Source organism: Pistacia vera, unplaced genomic scaffold, assembly GCF_008641045.1.
Source record: "Pistacia vera cultivar Batoury unplaced genomic scaffold, PisVer_v2 Contig118, whole genome shotgun sequence".
NCBI classification, from domain to species: Eukaryota; Viridiplantae; Streptophyta; class Magnoliopsida; order Sapindales; family Anacardiaceae; genus Pistacia; species Pistacia vera.
The window spans coordinates 480741-499834 of NW_022195226.1; positions in this window are offsets into that span (position 1 = coordinate 480741).

Below are 19094 nucleotides of genomic sequence, written 5' to 3' on the forward strand. Positions count from 1 at the left end.
CTCTTTTAAAACTTTTTTTTTTTTTAAAAGGAATAAATTATATTTATGGAATTTATGGGCGTAATAAATTATTAAATTGACTAGTGAAATGGGCCGAAGCCCACTATGTGGTTAACAAATCACCCTGCTGGTGAAGTCGTCATAACTTGCTACATGGGCTTATTATTTATAGTCCAAATTTGGTCTTGATCCATGAATAAGAACTCTGGGCTTGAGGATCCATAGCCAATACTACGAATATGTTCTGTTATGTTACACAAGCGTTAAAAAAAAAAAAAACATAAAAAAACCTTCTATCTTAACTATTGGATCATGATCGATTCTACTTTTGAATCATGATCCAAGAGTCGACATTCAAGAATAACATCAAGTGTTTTCGGTGGACCCTTTTTTTTATTATTATTTTTTTTATTTTTTATTTTTAATAGCCTGTGATGTTTGGACCAGTTTACGCACATCTTAATTAATTCCTTAAAATCTTGGAACTACCGACCAGGTAAAAACTCCAGTGGCTACCCCAATTAGCAACTAAGGAGGGACTCGAACTTAAGATTTCTTGAATAATACACTTAATAGTTTTTATCGAACCACTCAGTTACCGAAAGGTAGTTTTAATGGATTTATTCTACTATGTATCATTGCTTAGGAATTGAAAGTGCCACATATATGCATAGTTTGTTACTCTAATCTTGATCTATAAATCAACATTAAAAAGTGATTTAAAAATTGTGTAGGATAGATTAAGGAGATATAGTCCCACGGAAAAGAACTTGAATATCATAAGATGTCATATCAATCGTACCTTTAACCAAATAATTTATTTCATCTCTAAATTTGTTTTTTCACTCATCTATCCTTACGGTAAATGCAATTGGTGGTTTTTGGATTTAGAGCTTTCATGAAGGAGCCGAGAAGCTTCTACTCGATAGGTCAAACTGTAACGGTCAATGAATGAGAACCAGGAGGGGAAAGAATACTATTAGGAAGTTTACAATTGCAGAGGGCAATGATTATGTTTGCGGGGGCCAATGTTACTATCAGGAAGTTTACAATTACAGCGGGCGATGATTAAGTTTGAGGGGGCTAAAGAGGAAAAATTGAATTTATAGGGACGAAATTGATAGACTTCTATTCAATTTTTTGTGGGTACATCATGAGCCTGACATGTGTTCAATGATTTGTGATACCATTTATGTCACTATAGTTTTGAAGACTTTCTCATTCTCTGTAACAAGTTTTGCAATCAACGCAATAAAATCAGGTCATTTGTCATCATATCATTTTTATTTCAATTAAATCTAGTAACATAAAACTAGGGGTGAGCAAGAATTTAAAGTAGAACGGGAACCAATGGGTACTTGGGGTGCCGATTCCGATTCCTAACTGGAACCGACCCACACAGGGTCAATTCTGGTTCTAAAAAATTGGTATCGGGGCTCCTTGGTTTCGGTTTCGATTCCCGAAGTGGTGGAACTGGAACCGAAATCGGCGGTTAGTTAGTGAGGTTTTGAATGGGAGATGCTGGTGGTTCAGTTGGTGGTGTCAAGGGTGATTTCCAGTGTCAAGATTGACCGAAATTAGGCTAGGAAGGCACAATAATGGCACAAAATATTAAAGGGGTGGTGGCAGTGATTGGTGGGCTATTGTGGTGGGCGAGGTTGGGGGTTTTGGTGGGGGGATGCTAGTGAGTCGATTGGTGGAGTCAAAGGCGATTTTCAGCGTCGTGATCAATTGGAAAAGCTTGAAACGCGTGGGCCAAAACAGTGGGCAATGATCAATCATTGGTGGTCCAATCAAGTTAGGGGTGATAGGGGTTTTGTTGTGTGGCTGAGTAGAGAGTGTTGGTGGTGTCGGGGGCGACCGAAAATGCCAGAGTCAGGCCGGGTTGGCTTGAGATGGTAGTAACTACAAGGTGTATTTGCAAACAGATTGGGGGTGTATTGTCATTTTTATGAATAATAGGGATGCATTTGTAATTTTGCTAGATACCCTGAATCGGAACCTGCATTTTAGGTTCCAATTCAGCTAGTTAGGAACTAAAACTGACCGATTCTGATTCAAATTCCATGAGATTTGGGTGAGTAACGGAACCTACTCACCCCTAAATAAAACCAAGACTAACATGAAATATAGAATGTAAGATGCTGTAATATTATTCTTTAAATTTTACTAAACTAATCTTACATTTGATATTTTTAATCTATTATTTGTATTACATCACCTCTTATCTTTACACGTTTCATTATTTACATAAAACCTTATTTTATCAATAATATTTTGGGTACTAACAGATTTTACTAATTAGTGTACTAACCTAAATCATAGTACGGGTACCATATGCATAGTATGAATACCATATGTAATTTTAACAAAATTTAGTATATTAATTAGTAAAATCCGTTAGCACGTATAGCATTACCCTTATTTTATATAATTGAATTGAATTGAGATTTTGTCACAAAAGCATCTAATCACAATTTTGTACACAAGAAATGTCAATAGTACCTAATATTCACATCTCTAAAAATCGCAATGTAGTACACAACATAAAAACAAGAACTCGTGTAAGAATCAATTACCTTCCTTGGATTATTCTTTTCATTTTCCTCGAAGCTTTCAATCTCAAACCGTCCTAACCATATTTTAATCACTAATTAATCAAAGTTTAATTTATCCATCTCAGCCGTCCAATATTAATCAAAGTGGTTTAATCATTGTCAGGAAGACCATGATGAAAGTTGGATGGGACCCATGAAGAGAAAAGTTTATGCAACGTGGAGATAAGTTAGAAGAAAGGATGATTCGGAGCGTTCGATTGGGTCCTCGTTTCAACCAATTTTTGCCAAAAGGATACCGATAATGGAGACTTTGTAGTTTTTTATTATAAGTGCGTAACCGACATTCACCTCATTTATGTTACTTTATGTCAGTATTAAGGTGGTTGTCGTTCTAGATTGTTCTATTATACCATCAAATTCTCAGATCAAATCACTAATTATATGATCAACCTATTGCTTGATTGATTCAAATATTCTTGATGATTTAAGTAAATTATGTTTAATTTTTTTTTTTATTAGGTTCAATTTTATCTTATTATTTGAAGTTACTTGTACAAATAATTGTTGCACAAATTAGTAAGAACAGTTTGGATAGGTTTAATTTATGAAAGAAAATACAAATTATGCAATGTATTAAATATTATTTGTTATTGTTAGATATTGTCATAAGAAAATGCAAAAATACCTTTTCATTCCTAACATAAATTGTATTATTTTTATGAATTGGCTTTAAGAGAAAACAAAATAATTAAGAGGGGAAACTGACAAATATTATATCATATATAACTAAATAATTTAAAAAAAAAAAACCACCACTAAGTGATTTGATAGTAAAAAAATAAAAGAAAGTTCTATGAGTTACTAAGTTTAAATCTCAAGATAATAATAGAGTATATGCCTCGAAAGATTAATTGAAGTATACACAAACTAATTCAGACATCCTTAATATGAAAAATAAAAATTAAAATTAAAAAAACCATTGTAAAATTTGAAATTGAAATATACATTTTATTTATTTCGTGTATCTAGTTATAACATCTTGAAATTAATTTTACTTGTATCATATTTAAACATAATTAGATTTATCTTATTAGACTAAAATAATATAGATAAATCATATATATACATATATGAATCTGATAAAATTATTGTTAAAAGGTTCTAATCGAAGAATTATTATATTGTTGTTGAATAGTTTTCATATCTTATTATCTAATTTAATTTACACAATTAAAAAATATTACTAACTTTACAGACATAATTTTATACATAAGAAAAAAATTGATATATCTTAGAATAGATCATTTAAAAATAATATAGTATCTGAATTTACACATTTGTATGTATGTATTAGTGAAATAATTAAGGGGCACGAACGGTACAGACATGGTCTCGCTCAAAACGTAAATAATGATTTGTGGGTCACGCCGGAGATGTCAATTTTCAGCTGTCACCAATTAGAAAACGGAACGTGTTCACTACTATGACATGATGTATGGCCATGCGAGTGCCCTTCAATACATACATACACACAGATGGAAGCATGCATGGTGGAGCATTGAAATGGAGGGATCCACACAGAAATCACGTGGGCGAAACGCGAAGATCAGAAGATATATTCCTACGACGGCATTGAGCCACGTATACGTTACTATGTTAGGCCAGATCTAAGTTGTATATATCCGTAACAGGGCCGTCATTGGTCCACGTAACATCACGAAAATATCTTGGGAGTGGTGGTGCGCTTACGACCAGATATTTTTGAGCGGCTGCCCGTGAATTCATAGCCATTGAATTCGCTACGTGTAGACGTAAGCGTGGTTCGATTCCTTTTGGGCAGCCCCTGACCGTTGCCTTGGGTCCCACGCGTACAAGAATATAATGAGTAATGTGCGTTTTTTTTTTTTTTAACCTTGTACAGTTGTCTCCACCATTTTCAACTGTGCAATAACTCGAGTTTTGTGCAATTAATTCGTAATTTAAATTTTGTAATTTTTTTTTATATCTATTATTAAAAAAAGGAAATGTTTTTCTTATATAATAAATTTTTATATATTGAATAATATTGACAAATTTCAATTATTTAAAATTTTGAAGACCTAGCATACTAAGAAGAATATGCCTTTAATATTTTTTTCAAAAAAAAAGAATTTTGCATTCCCTTTGTATGTATAAGCAACTAAGAAGAACTTATGGTATATGATTTTATATAAATATGTCACAATTTTGTTTGATTCTTATATGATAAGGAGGCTTTTGTTGCTTTATATTATAGTTAGAAGGATATTAATATGGCCAAAATTTGATTACCTGTATTTAAAAAAAAAAAAAAAAAAACTATCTTTACAAAGATTTTATACAAAGTAATATATCACAATATAATTGAATGAATTAATATAAAAATTTAAATTTAAATGACCTTGAAAATTTTAATAATTTAAGAGTATTGTCATGTTATTTTTTTTTTAATTATCAAATATGTCTAGAATAGCTTCAAGATCGGATAATAATCCTCTAATAGCCACCGCTACTAAAATTTGGGGTACTTGAACTCAGGAGTTTGAGAAATCTTTTTTTGTCATTTTATCATCAAGCCCATAATTGTTATTGTCATGTTATTTTATATAAAATGTAATATTACTCTTAAAACACAGATGACAATAGATGAGATAAATAAATTATTCTGACACTAAACATAAAATTAACTTTGGTAGATATTAAAGTCATTTTACAAATAACATTTGTATGTAATAAATTATTTATTTTTCTCCCATAATATCAACGTCAATTCCTCTTTTACAACACTAGACAAGTCAAAACAATATTAAATTTAAAACTGCGTGTTTCACTGTTTTCTCCACCTCAAAGTTGGAAAAATGATTGTGTTATTTCGTAGTTTATCTTAATTTTGAGAAAGTCAACCACTCTACGCCAAAATAAAATAAAATTATTAATTTCCTCCATTGGCAATAATTTAGTGAAAGTCAAATTAATATTCGTCATCTTTTGTGTCTATCTTTCAACCCACCATGACAATAATTGTATAATAATCAAAGTTATAAGCCCATTGATTTGGCCCTTTAATTCACATGATTACGTATTAAGATTTAATTAATTTAAAGTTAAAATTAGGTTTAGTGGTTGTCTATTTGCAGTTTATATGCGTTACACATCATATGAATCACTTCCATCTTTAACANCTAAACATAAAATTAACTTTGGTAGATATTAAAGTCATTTTACAAATAACATTTGTATGTAATAAATTATTTATTTTTCTCCCATAATATCAACGTCAATTCCTCTTTTACAACACTAGACAAGTCAAAACAATATTAAATTTAAAACTGCGTGTTTCACTGTTTTCTCCACCTCAAAGTTGGAAAAATGATTGTGTTATTTCGTAGTTTATCTTAATTTTGAGAAAGTCAACCACTCTACGCCAAAATAAAATAAAATTATTAATTTCCTCCATTGGCAATAATTTAGTGAAAGTCAAATTAATATTCGTCATCTTTTGTGTCTATCTTTCAACCCACCATGACAATAATAATTGTATAATAATCAAAGTTATAAGCCCATTGATTTGTCCCTTTAATTCACATGATTACGTATTAAGATTTAATTAATTTAAAGTTAAAATTAGGTTTAGTGGTTGTCTATTTGCAGTTTATATGCGTTACACATCATATGAATCACTTCCATCTTTAACATTATATTAACATATCTTTAAATATTAGTTTTACTTATAGACAATCACAACTTTGTGATCAATAGTTAACAAAAAGGAGTAAGAAAAAGTTTGAATCGAAACTAGTACCCCATCGATAGTTTCAAGATTCTGGAGAATCAGTTGAGGTGTGCGTAAGCTGAGCTAAACACCTCTGAACATTAAAAAAAAAAAAAAAAATTCCATATGAAACCGACATATGGATGATATGTACTTTGTAATTTCCATAATGGTTCCTTATACATCTGTGGTTCAACAAATTCATTCTCTTTCTTTTGACTAATTGTTAGTATAATTGATTGACTTTTGGCCCTACCATATGCAACTTTCTCCCCTCCAAAATCAATTTTCAGGTTCCACTCCTAGGCCAACTCTTCCAAAACTCTCTCTCTCTCTCTCTCTATATATATATATATAATGAATATTTATTATAAAATCTTTTAAAATTCGTGTAAAATCAAATCAAAAGAGGATCTCGAGTCGCAAAAGCCAAACATATTTTGTAGATAGATTATGTATACCAGAGAAGTTTGTGGGAAGATATGTTTTGAAAAATGTGGTTGAAATTGATCCATCCATATAAGTAATCAAGGTGTTTCTAGCCTAGCGCATTTTAAGTAGCAATGAGTGTTAAAGATAAGTTGAAAATTAAAGTTTATGACATTACCAAAGCAAAGCATGCCATGCCAATTTGAAGTCACAATTGCTTTCAACTTCAAAACAAGAGGTTCTAAAATGAATGCCTAGATGAGATACAATGTTTGCTGCCTTTTTTGATATCAAGGCAATTTAGACATCAAGTTTTTATGTTTAAGGGGCACAAAATTCATGCAAAATGTTGGCAATGGAAAAAGAAATTCATATTAGAATTAAGATTCTGTCACTTTTCATCCGTTTCAGAAAAGTGTTTTCTAATTGATAATACTAGATTTTTAAATGAAAATAAATTCAAAGAACATTAGACTTGTGGTTGTTCAATGGGCCCTAGGGATTAGTCAAGGTATGCACAAATTAGCCCGAACCCCGATCATTAAAAAAAAAAAAAAAAAAAAAAGAGTAAACGACATGTTCCCACCCAAAGATTAGCGAAATGGCAAGCTTCCACACCTAGTTTCATTTATTCTAGATTCTCACCCTTAAAGTAACCGAAAATTGGCTAATGTAACGGTCAAAGGGTAAAGCGGTCATTTTACACTACATTAAATATGAACTGAAAATGAAAATTTTAAAATAGCCATCCACATCTCAAATTTCTCTCACAACCAAAACTTCCCATTTCTCTCAAATCACCACCCTCCGATTTGGCCTTTTCCGGCATCGCCAATCTCCCTCACCACCACCAAAATACTCACCTCACTCCCTTCATCAAAACCCAATGTCGTCTGACCCCTGCCTGGACACCGTTCATCGACCACCTTCTTAATTGGTTTTTTGCACGCCATTTGCTTTTCCGATTGATTCTTTCATCGAAAATTTATGCTGTCACCACCAATCGACCCATTGACCCTTCCTCTCTAAAAGCCCTAACAATCCCATTCCCATTCGCTCATTGTTCACTGGCAATTGAAGCTCCCCTACCCTAGGGTTTTCTGAGTGTGAAAGATGAATTAGGTTTGATTTGTTCGAATGTTTTGTTTGTTTCGATTAGAGGACGGTTGAGGAAGGTTTTTTGAAGTGTTTTGAGGTTGTCTTGTTGAATTATGGTTACTTACGCTCCCTAAAACCCTCACCTTTAACTTTTTCACGATTGCACATAAAGTGTTCGAAGAAAGGGCTTTTTGTTGTGTTCTATGTTGATGATATGTGTGGTGGGACTGTAACAGTTGGCTATTGGGGATTGGAGGCTGTTGCACTAGATGGATGGAAGGTAGGTCGGGTGGAGTTGTTGGCCATGGGGGAGGGGGCGTGCTTTGTGGGCGGAAGGAAGGTGAGAGAGCTTTGACAAGTACTGTTGGTGGGTGGGGGAGATGGGTAGAGAAAAAAGTAAAAAAATAAAAGAGAGAAAAACAAGTTCTTGCCGTTGTTGCCATAGCAGTCATAGAAGCTGCAACAACAATTGCAGGGGTGTGTTTGTTAGGTTTTTAAATACGAGTTTTCAAATATGTAAATGCTTAGAAAATCTGAGGGGCATGTTTGTCTGATTGTCAAGGATAGTATAGTAATAACACCTTTACATATGTGTCATAACCTAATAGCATTACTTTAAGGGTGAGAATCTAGAATAAATGAAACCAGGGGTGGAAACTTGCCATTTGGCTAATCTTTGGGTGGGAACATGTCGTTTACTTTTAAAAGGTGAAAATTAAAGTTTCTAGCATTACAAAGCCAAAGCATGCCATGCCAATTTGAAGTCACAATTGCTTTCACCTTCAAAACAAGAGGTTCTAAAATCAATGCCTAAATGGGGTACAATGTTTGCTACCTCTTTTGATATCAAGGCAATTTAGACACCATGTTTTTATGCTTAAGGGGTACAAAATTCATGCGAAATGTTGGCAATAGAAAAATCAAAATGTAAATCATGTTAAGATTTTGTCACTTTTCATCTGTTTCAGAAAAATTGTTTTCTAATTGATAATACTGGATTCGTAAATGAAAATAAATTCAAAGTAGTATTGGTACAATGAAGTAGGCCATTGCGACTAAGCTAGATCATTAATTTCATGTAGCAACTAGCAAGTAGAAACCAATAGAAAATCGAAGTGGGTGACATTTCAAAAAGGGAATGCAAACAAGCCAGTGACATTATTAAGATCAAACAACAAGTCAAAATAAACACCTAAGATATTTTGGTACCCGATCCTTGTTAAGAAATTTCCTTTATTAATAATTCTTTAGTAAATTAGTTTTACTAAGATTATAGTTAAATATTATTAGATTTATTTGTAAAATATTGTTTTAGTGATAAATCTAGAAATATTTAAACATGACTTTCACAAAACTAATTTAAGACATCTTTATTAATGACGTATTATACATTTATTTGTTATGTTTTATATGCTAATTAATTTAAAGTGTTAGCGTCTTATTAAATCCCTTCACTGCCACGGTGCCACCTGGGTTTGTAATAACTCCTTTTTACTCATATACTTATAAAATATACATAATGAAAATACAAGTAAGATAACATAAATTGTTGGGCCCAAATTTTTCTTTTATTACATATATACATTCTTTATACAAAGTGAAGTATCTTAGACAAAAGTCATAAAAAATGTGGTGGACAGTGTAGCTATTTCTCCTCGCTTGCCGACGTTCATTCGACCGCGTCCTCACCTAGATCCTGCAAAACACACAGAAAACAACGGGGTGAGCACAAAGAGGCTCAGTAAGTAAATCCTCTACTCGTCTATCCCCATAACTCTTTCTCTTAATTCTTTCCTTACACTATTCTCTTCTCATTCATTTTCTATTTTCGTTTCTCTTTCTCATAGCTCTTTTCTATTAACTTTCTCACTTGAATGTCACGGCCTTATCTTGCCGGAGGCACGGCCGGGTGGAGTTCACAAAGCACCGACCCACTCTTCTTGACTTCTACTCATTCTCTGCCGATTGGACTCGGTTATGCACGAATTCGGAACCCTTGGCCACGTGAGTGTATATTTTATCTCTCTCGAGTGTCACGGCCTCATCTTACCGGAGGCACAGTTGGGAGATTACAAAGCACCCACTACTTGTGACGATTCTACTCATCACTCACGGGTTCCCCATCATACAACCTACTATATTCTCTTGTTTAGCACTGCTCTCTCTTTTCTTTTATTCTCTAGTGCTAAATCTCTCTTTCTCTTCACTCTTAGAGTTTTTTCTCATTCTCTTTACTATTAGAGTGTTCTCATTCTTTTTACTCTTAAAGTAGCTTATTCTCAAAATTCTCTACTCTTTCTCAAGCTACTTCTCAATGCACAATTAATGCATATGGATGGTTCATATTCATTAATGCACTCATGAAATGCCAATATGCAATGTTGCAAGAATTAAGGTTTACTACTCATGCTCATACATCTCTTAGGCATTTCATCAAATAACTAATGTGCATACACAAACTCTACTTTATCTATAACTCCACTCCTCTCTTTCACCATCCAAAAATGGGAGGAAACTCCCTCACATAGCTATAATTCATGACATAAAAGAACACTCCCAAAGAAATTACTCAATCTCCTCCAACTTCATCTCAAACTACCCCAAAGAAATTACCCAATCTCCTCCAACTTCATCTCAAACTACGTCATCATGCAATCTCAACATCATGCAATCTCAACACTTCTCATAATTCAATTATATTCAATAACAACATAGATAAATACTCATAACATCTCAATCTCTCAACAAGCATAATACAGACATGCATAAAGAAATTTCAACTCAAAAGATTTCTTGAATCCCAACTTGGTTGGATTTACTTACTTTGTGGTGAAGTGATTCCACTAGCACTTCTCTTTCCTTTGGTAGATGGTATTTTCTCTACAACTTTAAACAACATACTCTAAGACTTCAACACATCTAGAGATAAATTTCACATCTAAAGCAAGAATCCTTACCTTAGGATGATTTAGATTAAGTCTCTACCAAGATCCAACTAAAAGCCCTCAAAGATTCTTGAAAGATTGAAGGAAGGGTTGAGAGAAAATGGTGAAAGGGTATGGCGGTGGAAGAAGAATGAATGAAGGGTTTACTAAGCTTAACCCCTTTTTAGTTTAAAATATCTACATTCATTCCCATATTGCCCTTATTCTTTCTTGGAAATTTCATCCTTATCCTTTGATTCATACAATCACACCCCCACACTAACATATTTTCCATAAAATTTCCTTACATTTCACTCCCCACTTTTCCTGCTAATTAGAGGTAGAATGGTCATTTTGCCCTTAGGAAGAAAATATCTCGAAGCTTTAACAAAAATCTCAGCCGGCTCTTCGCCCCGGCGAAGAAATCCAGGGCATATGTAGCCCCGGCGAAGACCATGACCTAAAAATTTGCCAAGTCTCAACCAATTTCAGGGCAAACACTCAACCAAACCAACCCATCACTTCAACCAAGGGCCAACCAAATAATATTAACATTATAACAACCCAAATAAGGGCAAAAACAAAGAACATTCAAGCAATACACCATAAACTAGCTACGTATCTCAAATGGGGCGTTACAGGGTTGGTAATGTTTTCCATGTGTTTCTTCTTCCTTTCTAACGTTATTGAGATTTCATTCCCACCCCTTTTTAACATATGTGTTGTGCGGGAAATCCGGAGAGAATAATTCCCTATTAGGAGAGAATATATTTAGATTGACTTAATTTGGAAGGAAGATATTCAGATTGACTTAGATTCCAACTAGGGTAGCCAAAATCATGCAACTTTCTAATCCTATGTATTTGATTCTTACCTCAACTCTATCATGTAAATTGGTGCTACATAAACCCGTCATAACTTGTTTTTTAAGGGGTTGGGCAATTGCTCTAAGAAAGGATCTATCATTTGTAATTCTCATTCAATAAGAGAAACAATGAACGTAGGCTCAAGATTCAAACTTGTCAAACCACCTTAAAAATTGGCTCTTGTCATTACTTGAATTTTCTCTTTAATTGTTCAATTGTTGGTTTTCATTAAATTACGCAGACATCTGTTTCGATTCTATCAGGGTCAATCAGAACACTATGGCTGGTGTGAATTTTAGTATTAACATTTTGGTGCTAGAACGAGGGCTTGAAAACTCTGACTCTCTCTGTTTTCCAACAGTTTATTTTCCATCTTCCAACTGCAAAAAACCAGCCATGGCTTCAACCCATGTCACCAAATCTAACTTTGGAATCAAAGCCGCTGCCAAATAGGGAGTATTGAGCGTGATAAGTATGAGTCTAGCAAAGTGGTAAACATAACAATTGTAGATCTTTGAGTAAGCTTTCCAACGGTTTGAGAATCCTCCAAATCCGAGGTTTGCAGCTCAAGTTATCGTCAAATTATTGAAGCATGTTCCAAACTCACCATAACTCGTTAATAAGAGCGCAAACTCGCCATAACTCATTAATGAGAATGCAAACTTGCCATAACTCGTCAATGAGAGTGCAAACTCACCATAACTAGTTAATGAGAGCGCGAACTCGCCATAACTCGTAAATGAGAGAGCAAACTCGTCATAACTCGTTAATGAGAGTGCGAACTTGCCATAACTCGTTAATGAGAGAGCGAACTCGCCATAACTCGTTAATGAGAGAGCGAACTTGTCATAATTCGTTAATGAGAGCGTGAACTCAAGCATGATATAGTCTGAATATGGCAAAATGTTAAACATAAGAGTTGTAGCCATTCAAGTAAGCTTTCCAATGGTCCAAGAATCGTCCAAACCTAAGGTCTACAGCTCAAGTTATCATTACAATATTGAGGTATGTTCCAAACTCGTTAACAAAAGTGCGAAGCTCGTCATTTCAAAGCTCATTTTGAGAGCCCGTCATTTTAGAGCACATTATTTAAGAGCTTGTTTTGAAAGCTCGTCATTTTAGAGCTTGCTGTTTTATAGCTCGTCATTTCAGAGCTCACCATTTTATAGCTCGTCATTTCAAAGCTCGCTGTTTTATAGCTCGTCATTTCAGAGCTCATCGTTTTATAGCTCGCCATTTTAGAGCTCGTCATTTTATAACTCATCATTTTAGAGCTCGTTTTTAGAGCTCGTCGCTCCATAGCTTGTTTTTCTTGAATCGTCGTTTTTTAAGCTCATAGTTTTTTAAGTCTGAACTCGCACTCTAAAAACCAGGGGGTTATTGTTGTGCAGGAAATCCAGAGAGGATAATTCCCTATTAGGAGAAAAGATATTTAGATTTGCTCAATTTCGAAGGAAGATATTCAAATTGACTTAGATTCCAATTAGGGTAGTCGAAATCATGCAACTTTCTAATCCTACGTATTTGAATCTTACCTCAACTCTATCATGTAAATGGGTGCTATATAAACCCATCATAACTTGTTTTTTAAGGGGTTAGGCAATTGTTCTAAGAAATGATTCATCATTTGTAATTCTCATTCAATAAGAGAAACAGTGGACGTAGGCTCAAGATTCAAACTTGCCGAACCACTTTAAAAATTGCCTCTTGTCATGGTTTGTAATACTCCTTTTACTCATATACTTATAAATATACATAATGAAAATACAAGTAAGATAACATATTGTTGGGCCCAAATTTTTCTTTTATTCCATTAATACATTCTTTATACAAAGTGAAGTATCTTAGCAAAAGTCAAAAAAATGTGGTGGACAGTGTAGCTATTTCTCCTCCTTGCCGACGTTCATTCGACCGCGTCCTCACCTAGATCCTGCAAAACACACAGAAAAACGGGGTGAGCACAAAGAGGCTCAGTAGTAAATCCTCTACCGTCTATCCCCATACTCTTTCCTCTAATTCTTTCCTTACACTATTCTCTTCTCATTCATTTTCTATTTTCGTTTCTCTTTCTCATAGCTCTTTTCTATTACCTTTCTCACTTGAATGTCACGGCCTATCTTGCCGGAGGCACGGCCGGGTGGAGTTCACAAAGCACCGACCCACTCTCTTGACTTCTACTCATTCTCTGCCGATTGGACTCGGTTATGCACGAATTCGGAACCCTTGGCCACGTGAGTGTATATTATCTCTCTCGAGTGTCACGGCCTCATCTTACCGGAGGCCCAGTTGGGAATTAACACACCCACTATTTTGACGATTCTACTCTCACTCACGGGTTCCCCATCATACAACCTACTATACTCTTGTTAGCACTGCTCTCTCTTTTCTTTTATTCTCTAGTGCTAAATCTCTCTTTCTCTTCACTCTTAGAGTTTTTTCTCATTCTCTTTACTATTGAGTGTTCTCATCTTTTTACTCTTAAAGTAGTTATTCCAAAATTCTCTACTCTTTCTCAAGCAACTTCTCAATGCACAATTAATGCTTGATGTTTCATATCTAATGCACTCATGAAATGCCAATTGCAATGTTGCAAGAATTAGGTTTACTACTCATGCTCATACATCTCTTAGCATTTCATCAAATAACTAATGTGCATACACAAACTCTACTTTATCTATAACTCCACTCCTCCTTTTCACCATCCAAAATGGGAAAACTCCCTCACATAGCTATAATTCATGACATAAAAGAACACTCCCAAAGAAATTACTCAATCTCCTCCAACTTCATCTCAAACTACCCCAAAGAAATTACCCAATCTCCTCCAACTTCATCTCAAACTACGTCATCATGCAATCTCAACATCATGCAATCTCAACATTCTCATAACAATTATATTCAATAACAACATAGATAAATACTCATCACTCTCAATCTCTCAACAGCATAATACGACATGCATAAAGAAATTTCAACTCAAAAGATTTCTTGAATCCCAACTTGGTTGGATTTACTTACTTTGTGGTGGAAGTGATTCCACTAGCACTTCTCTTTCCTTTGGTAGATGGTATTTTCTCTACAACTTTAAACAACATACTCTAAGACTTCACACATCTAGAGATAAATTTCACATCTAAGCAGAATCCTTACCTTAGGATGATTTAGATTAAGTCTCTACCAAGATCCAACTAAAAGCCCTCAAGATTTTCAGAAAAGTGTTTTCTAATTGATAGTACTAGATTTTTAGATGAAAATAAATTCAAAGAACATTAGACTTGTAGGTTGTTTAATGAGTCATATGAATTAGTCAAGGTGCGTACAAGTTGGCCTGAACGCCGATCATAAAAAAAAAAAAGAGTAAATGACATGTTCCCACCCAAAGATTAGCGAAATGGCAAGCTTCCACCCTAATTTCATTTATTCTAGATTTCCACCCTTAAAGTAACCGAAAATTGGCTAATGTAACGGTCAAAGGGTAAAGTTGTCATTTTATCCTACATTAAATCTAAACTGAAAATGAAAATTTCAAAATAGCCCTCCACATCTCAAATTTCTCTCACAACCAAAACTTCCCATTTCTCTCAAATCACCACCCTCCGATTTGGCCTTTTCCGGTATCGTCAATCTCCCTCACCACCACCAAAATACTCACCTCACTCCCCTCATCAAAACCCAATGCCGTCCGACCCCTGCCTAGACACCGTTCATCGACCACTTTCTTAATTGGTTTTTTGCACGCCGTTTGCTTTTCCGATTGATTCTTTCACCGAAAATTTATGTTGTCACCACCAATCGACCCATTGACCCTTCCTCTCTAAAAGCCCTAACAATCCCATTCCCATTTGCTCATTGTTTGCTAGCGATTGAAGCTCCCCTACCCTAGGGTTTTCTGAGTGTGAAAGATGAATTAGGTTTGATTTGTTCGAATGTTTTGTTTGTTTCGATTGGAGGACAGTTGAGGAAGGTTTTTTGAAGTGTTTTGAGGTTGTGTTGTTGAATTCTGGTTACTGACGCTCCCCAAAACCCTCACCTTTAACTTTTTCCCGATTGCACATAAAGTGTTCGAAGAAAAGGCCTTTTGTTGTGTTCTATGTCGATGATATGTGCGGTGGGACTGTAACAGTTGGCTATTGGGGATTGGAGGTTGTTGCACTAGATGGATGGAAGGTAGGTCGGGTGGAGTTTTTGGCCATGGGGGAGGGGGCATGCTTTGCGGGCGGAAGGAAGGTGAGAGAGCTTTGACAAGTACTGTTGGTGGGTGGAGGAGATGGGTAGAGAAAAAAGTAAAAAAATAAAAGAGAGAAAAACAAGTTCTTGCTGTTGTTGCCATAGCAATCGTAGAAGCTGCAACAACAATTGCAGGGGTGTGTTTGTTAGGTTTTTAAATACGAGTTTTCAAATATGTAAATGCTTAGAAAATCCGAGGGGCATGTTTGTCTGATTGTCAAGGATAGTATGGTAATAACACCTTTGCATATGTGTCATAACCTAATAGCATTACTTTAAGCGTGAGAATCTTGAATAAATGAAACCAGGGGTGGAAATTTTCATTTGGCTAATTTTTGGGTGGGAACATTTCGTTTACTCTTAAAAGGTGAAAATTAAAGTTTCTAGCATTACAAAACCAAAGCATGCCATGCCAATTTGAAGTCACAATTGCTTTCTCCTTCAAAAAAAGAGGTTCTAAAATCAATGCCTAGATGGGGTACAATGTTTGCTACCTCTTTTGATATCAATGCAATTTAGACACCATGTTTTTATGCTTAAGGGGTACAAAATTCATGCGAAATGTTGGCAATAGAAAAATTAAAATGTACATCATGTTAGAATAAAGATTTTGTCACTTTTTGTCTATTTCAGAAAAATTGTTTTCTAATTGATAATACTGGATTCGTAAATGAAAATAAATTCAAAGTAGTATTGGTACAATGAAGTAGGCCATTACGACTAAGCTAGATCATTAATTTCATGTAGCAACTAGCAAGTAGAAACCAAGAGGAAATCGAAGTGGGTGACATTTCAAAAAGGGAATGCAAACAAGCCAGTGAAATTATTAAGATCAAACAGCAAGTCAAAATAAACACCTTAGATATTTTGGTACCCCATCCTTGTTAAGAAATTTCCTTTATTAATAATTCTTTAGTAAATTAGTTTTACTAAGATTATACTTAAATATTATTAGATTTATTTGTAAAATATTATTTTAGTGATAAATCTAGAAATATTTAAACATGACTTTCACAAAACTAATTTAAGACATCTTTATTATTGACGTATTATACATTTATTTGATATGTTTTATATGCTAATTAATTTAAAGTGTTAGTGTCTTATTAAATCCCTTCACTGCCACGGTGCCACCTAGGTTGGTAATGTTTTCCATGTGTTTCTTCTTCCTTTTTAACATTATTGAGATTTCACTCCCACCCCTTTTTAACATATGTGTTGTGCGGGAAATCGGGAGAGAATAATTCCCTATTAGGAGAGAAGATATTTAGATTGACTCAATTTGGAAGTAAGATATTCAGATTGACTTAGATTCCAATTAGGGTAGCCAAAATCATGCAACTTCCTAATCCTATGTATTTGATTCTTACCTTAACTCTATCATGTAAATGGGTGCTATATAAACCCATCATAACTTGTTTTTTAAGCGGTTGGGCAACTGTTCTAAGAAAGGATTCATCATTTGTAATTCTCATTCAATAAAAGAAACAGTGAACGTAGGTTCAAGATTCAAACTTGTCAAACCACTTTAAAAATTGCCTCTTGTCATTATTTGAATTTTCTCTTTAATTGTTCAATTGTTGGTTTTCATTAAATCACCTACACATCTGTTTCGATTCTATCAGGGTCAATTAGAACACTCTGGCTGGTGTGAATTTTAGTATTAACATTTTGGTGCTAGAATGAGGGCTTGAAAACTCTGACCTCTCTCTGTTTTCCAATAGTTTCTTTTCTATCTTCCAACTGCAAAAAACCAGCCATAGCTACAACCCATGTCACCAAATCTAACTTTGGAATCAAAGTCGCTGCCAAATGGGGAGTATTTGAGCATGATAAGTATGAGTCTAGCAAAGTGGTAAACATAACAATTGTAGATCTTTGAGTAAGCTTTCCAACGGTTTGAGAATCCTCTAAATCCGAGGTTTGCAACTCAAGTTATCGTCAAATTATTGAAGCATGTTCCAAACTCACCATAACTCATTAATAAGAGTGCAAACTCGCCATAACTCATTAATGAGCGCAAACTCGCCATAACTCGTTAATGAGAGCGCGAACTTGCCATAACGAGTTAATGAGAGAACAAACTTGCCATAACTCGTTAATGAGAGTGCGAAATCACCATAACTCGTTAATGAGAGTCTAAACTAGCCATGACTAGTTAATGCGAGAGCGAACTCGCCATAACTCGTTAATGAGAGAACAAACTTGTCATAATTTGTTAATGAGAGTGTGAACTCAAGCATGATATAGTCTGAATATGGAAAAATGTTAAACATAAGAGTTGTAGCCATTCGAGTAAGCTTTCCAATGGTCCAAGAATTGTCCAAACCCAAGGTCTACAACTCAAGTTATCATTACAATATTGAGGTATGTTCCAAACTCGTTAACATAAGTGCGAAGCTCGTCATTTCAAAGCTCGTTTTGAGAGCCCGTCATTTTAGATCTCGTCATTTTAGAGCACATTATTTAAGAGCTTGTTTTGAAAGCTTGTCATTTCAAAGCTCGCCATTTTAGAGCTCGCTGTTTTATAGCACGTCATTTTAGAGCTCACCATTTTAGAGCTCGTCATTTCAAAGCTCGCTGTTTTATAGCTCGTCATTTTATAGCTCGTCATTTCAGAGCTCATCGTTTTATAGCTCGTCATTTTATAGATCATCATTCCAGAGCTCGTCGTTTTATAACTCATCATTTTAGAGCTCGTCGCTCCATAGCTTGTTTTTCTTGAATCGTCGTTTTTTAAGCTCATAGTTTTTTAAGTCTGAACTCACACTCTAAAAACTGGGGGGTTATTGTTGTGCGAAAATCCAGAGAGGATAATTCCCTATTAGGAGAAAAGATATTTAGATTGGCTTAATTTGGAAGGAAGATATTCAAATTGACTTACATTCCAATTAGGGTAGTCGAAATCATGCAACTTCCTAATCCTACGTATTTGAATCTTACCTCAACTCTATCATGAAAATAGGTGCTATATAAACCCATCATAACTTGTTTTCTAAGGGGTTGGGCAATTGTTCGCAGAAAGGATTCATCATTTGTAATTCTCATTCAATAAGAGAAACAGTAGACGTAGGCTCAAGATTCAAACTTGCTAAACCACTTTAAAAATTTCCTGTTGTCATTACTTGAATTTTCTCTTTCATTGTTCAATTGTTGGTTTTCATTAAATCACGCACACATCCGTTTTGATTCCGTCAAGGTC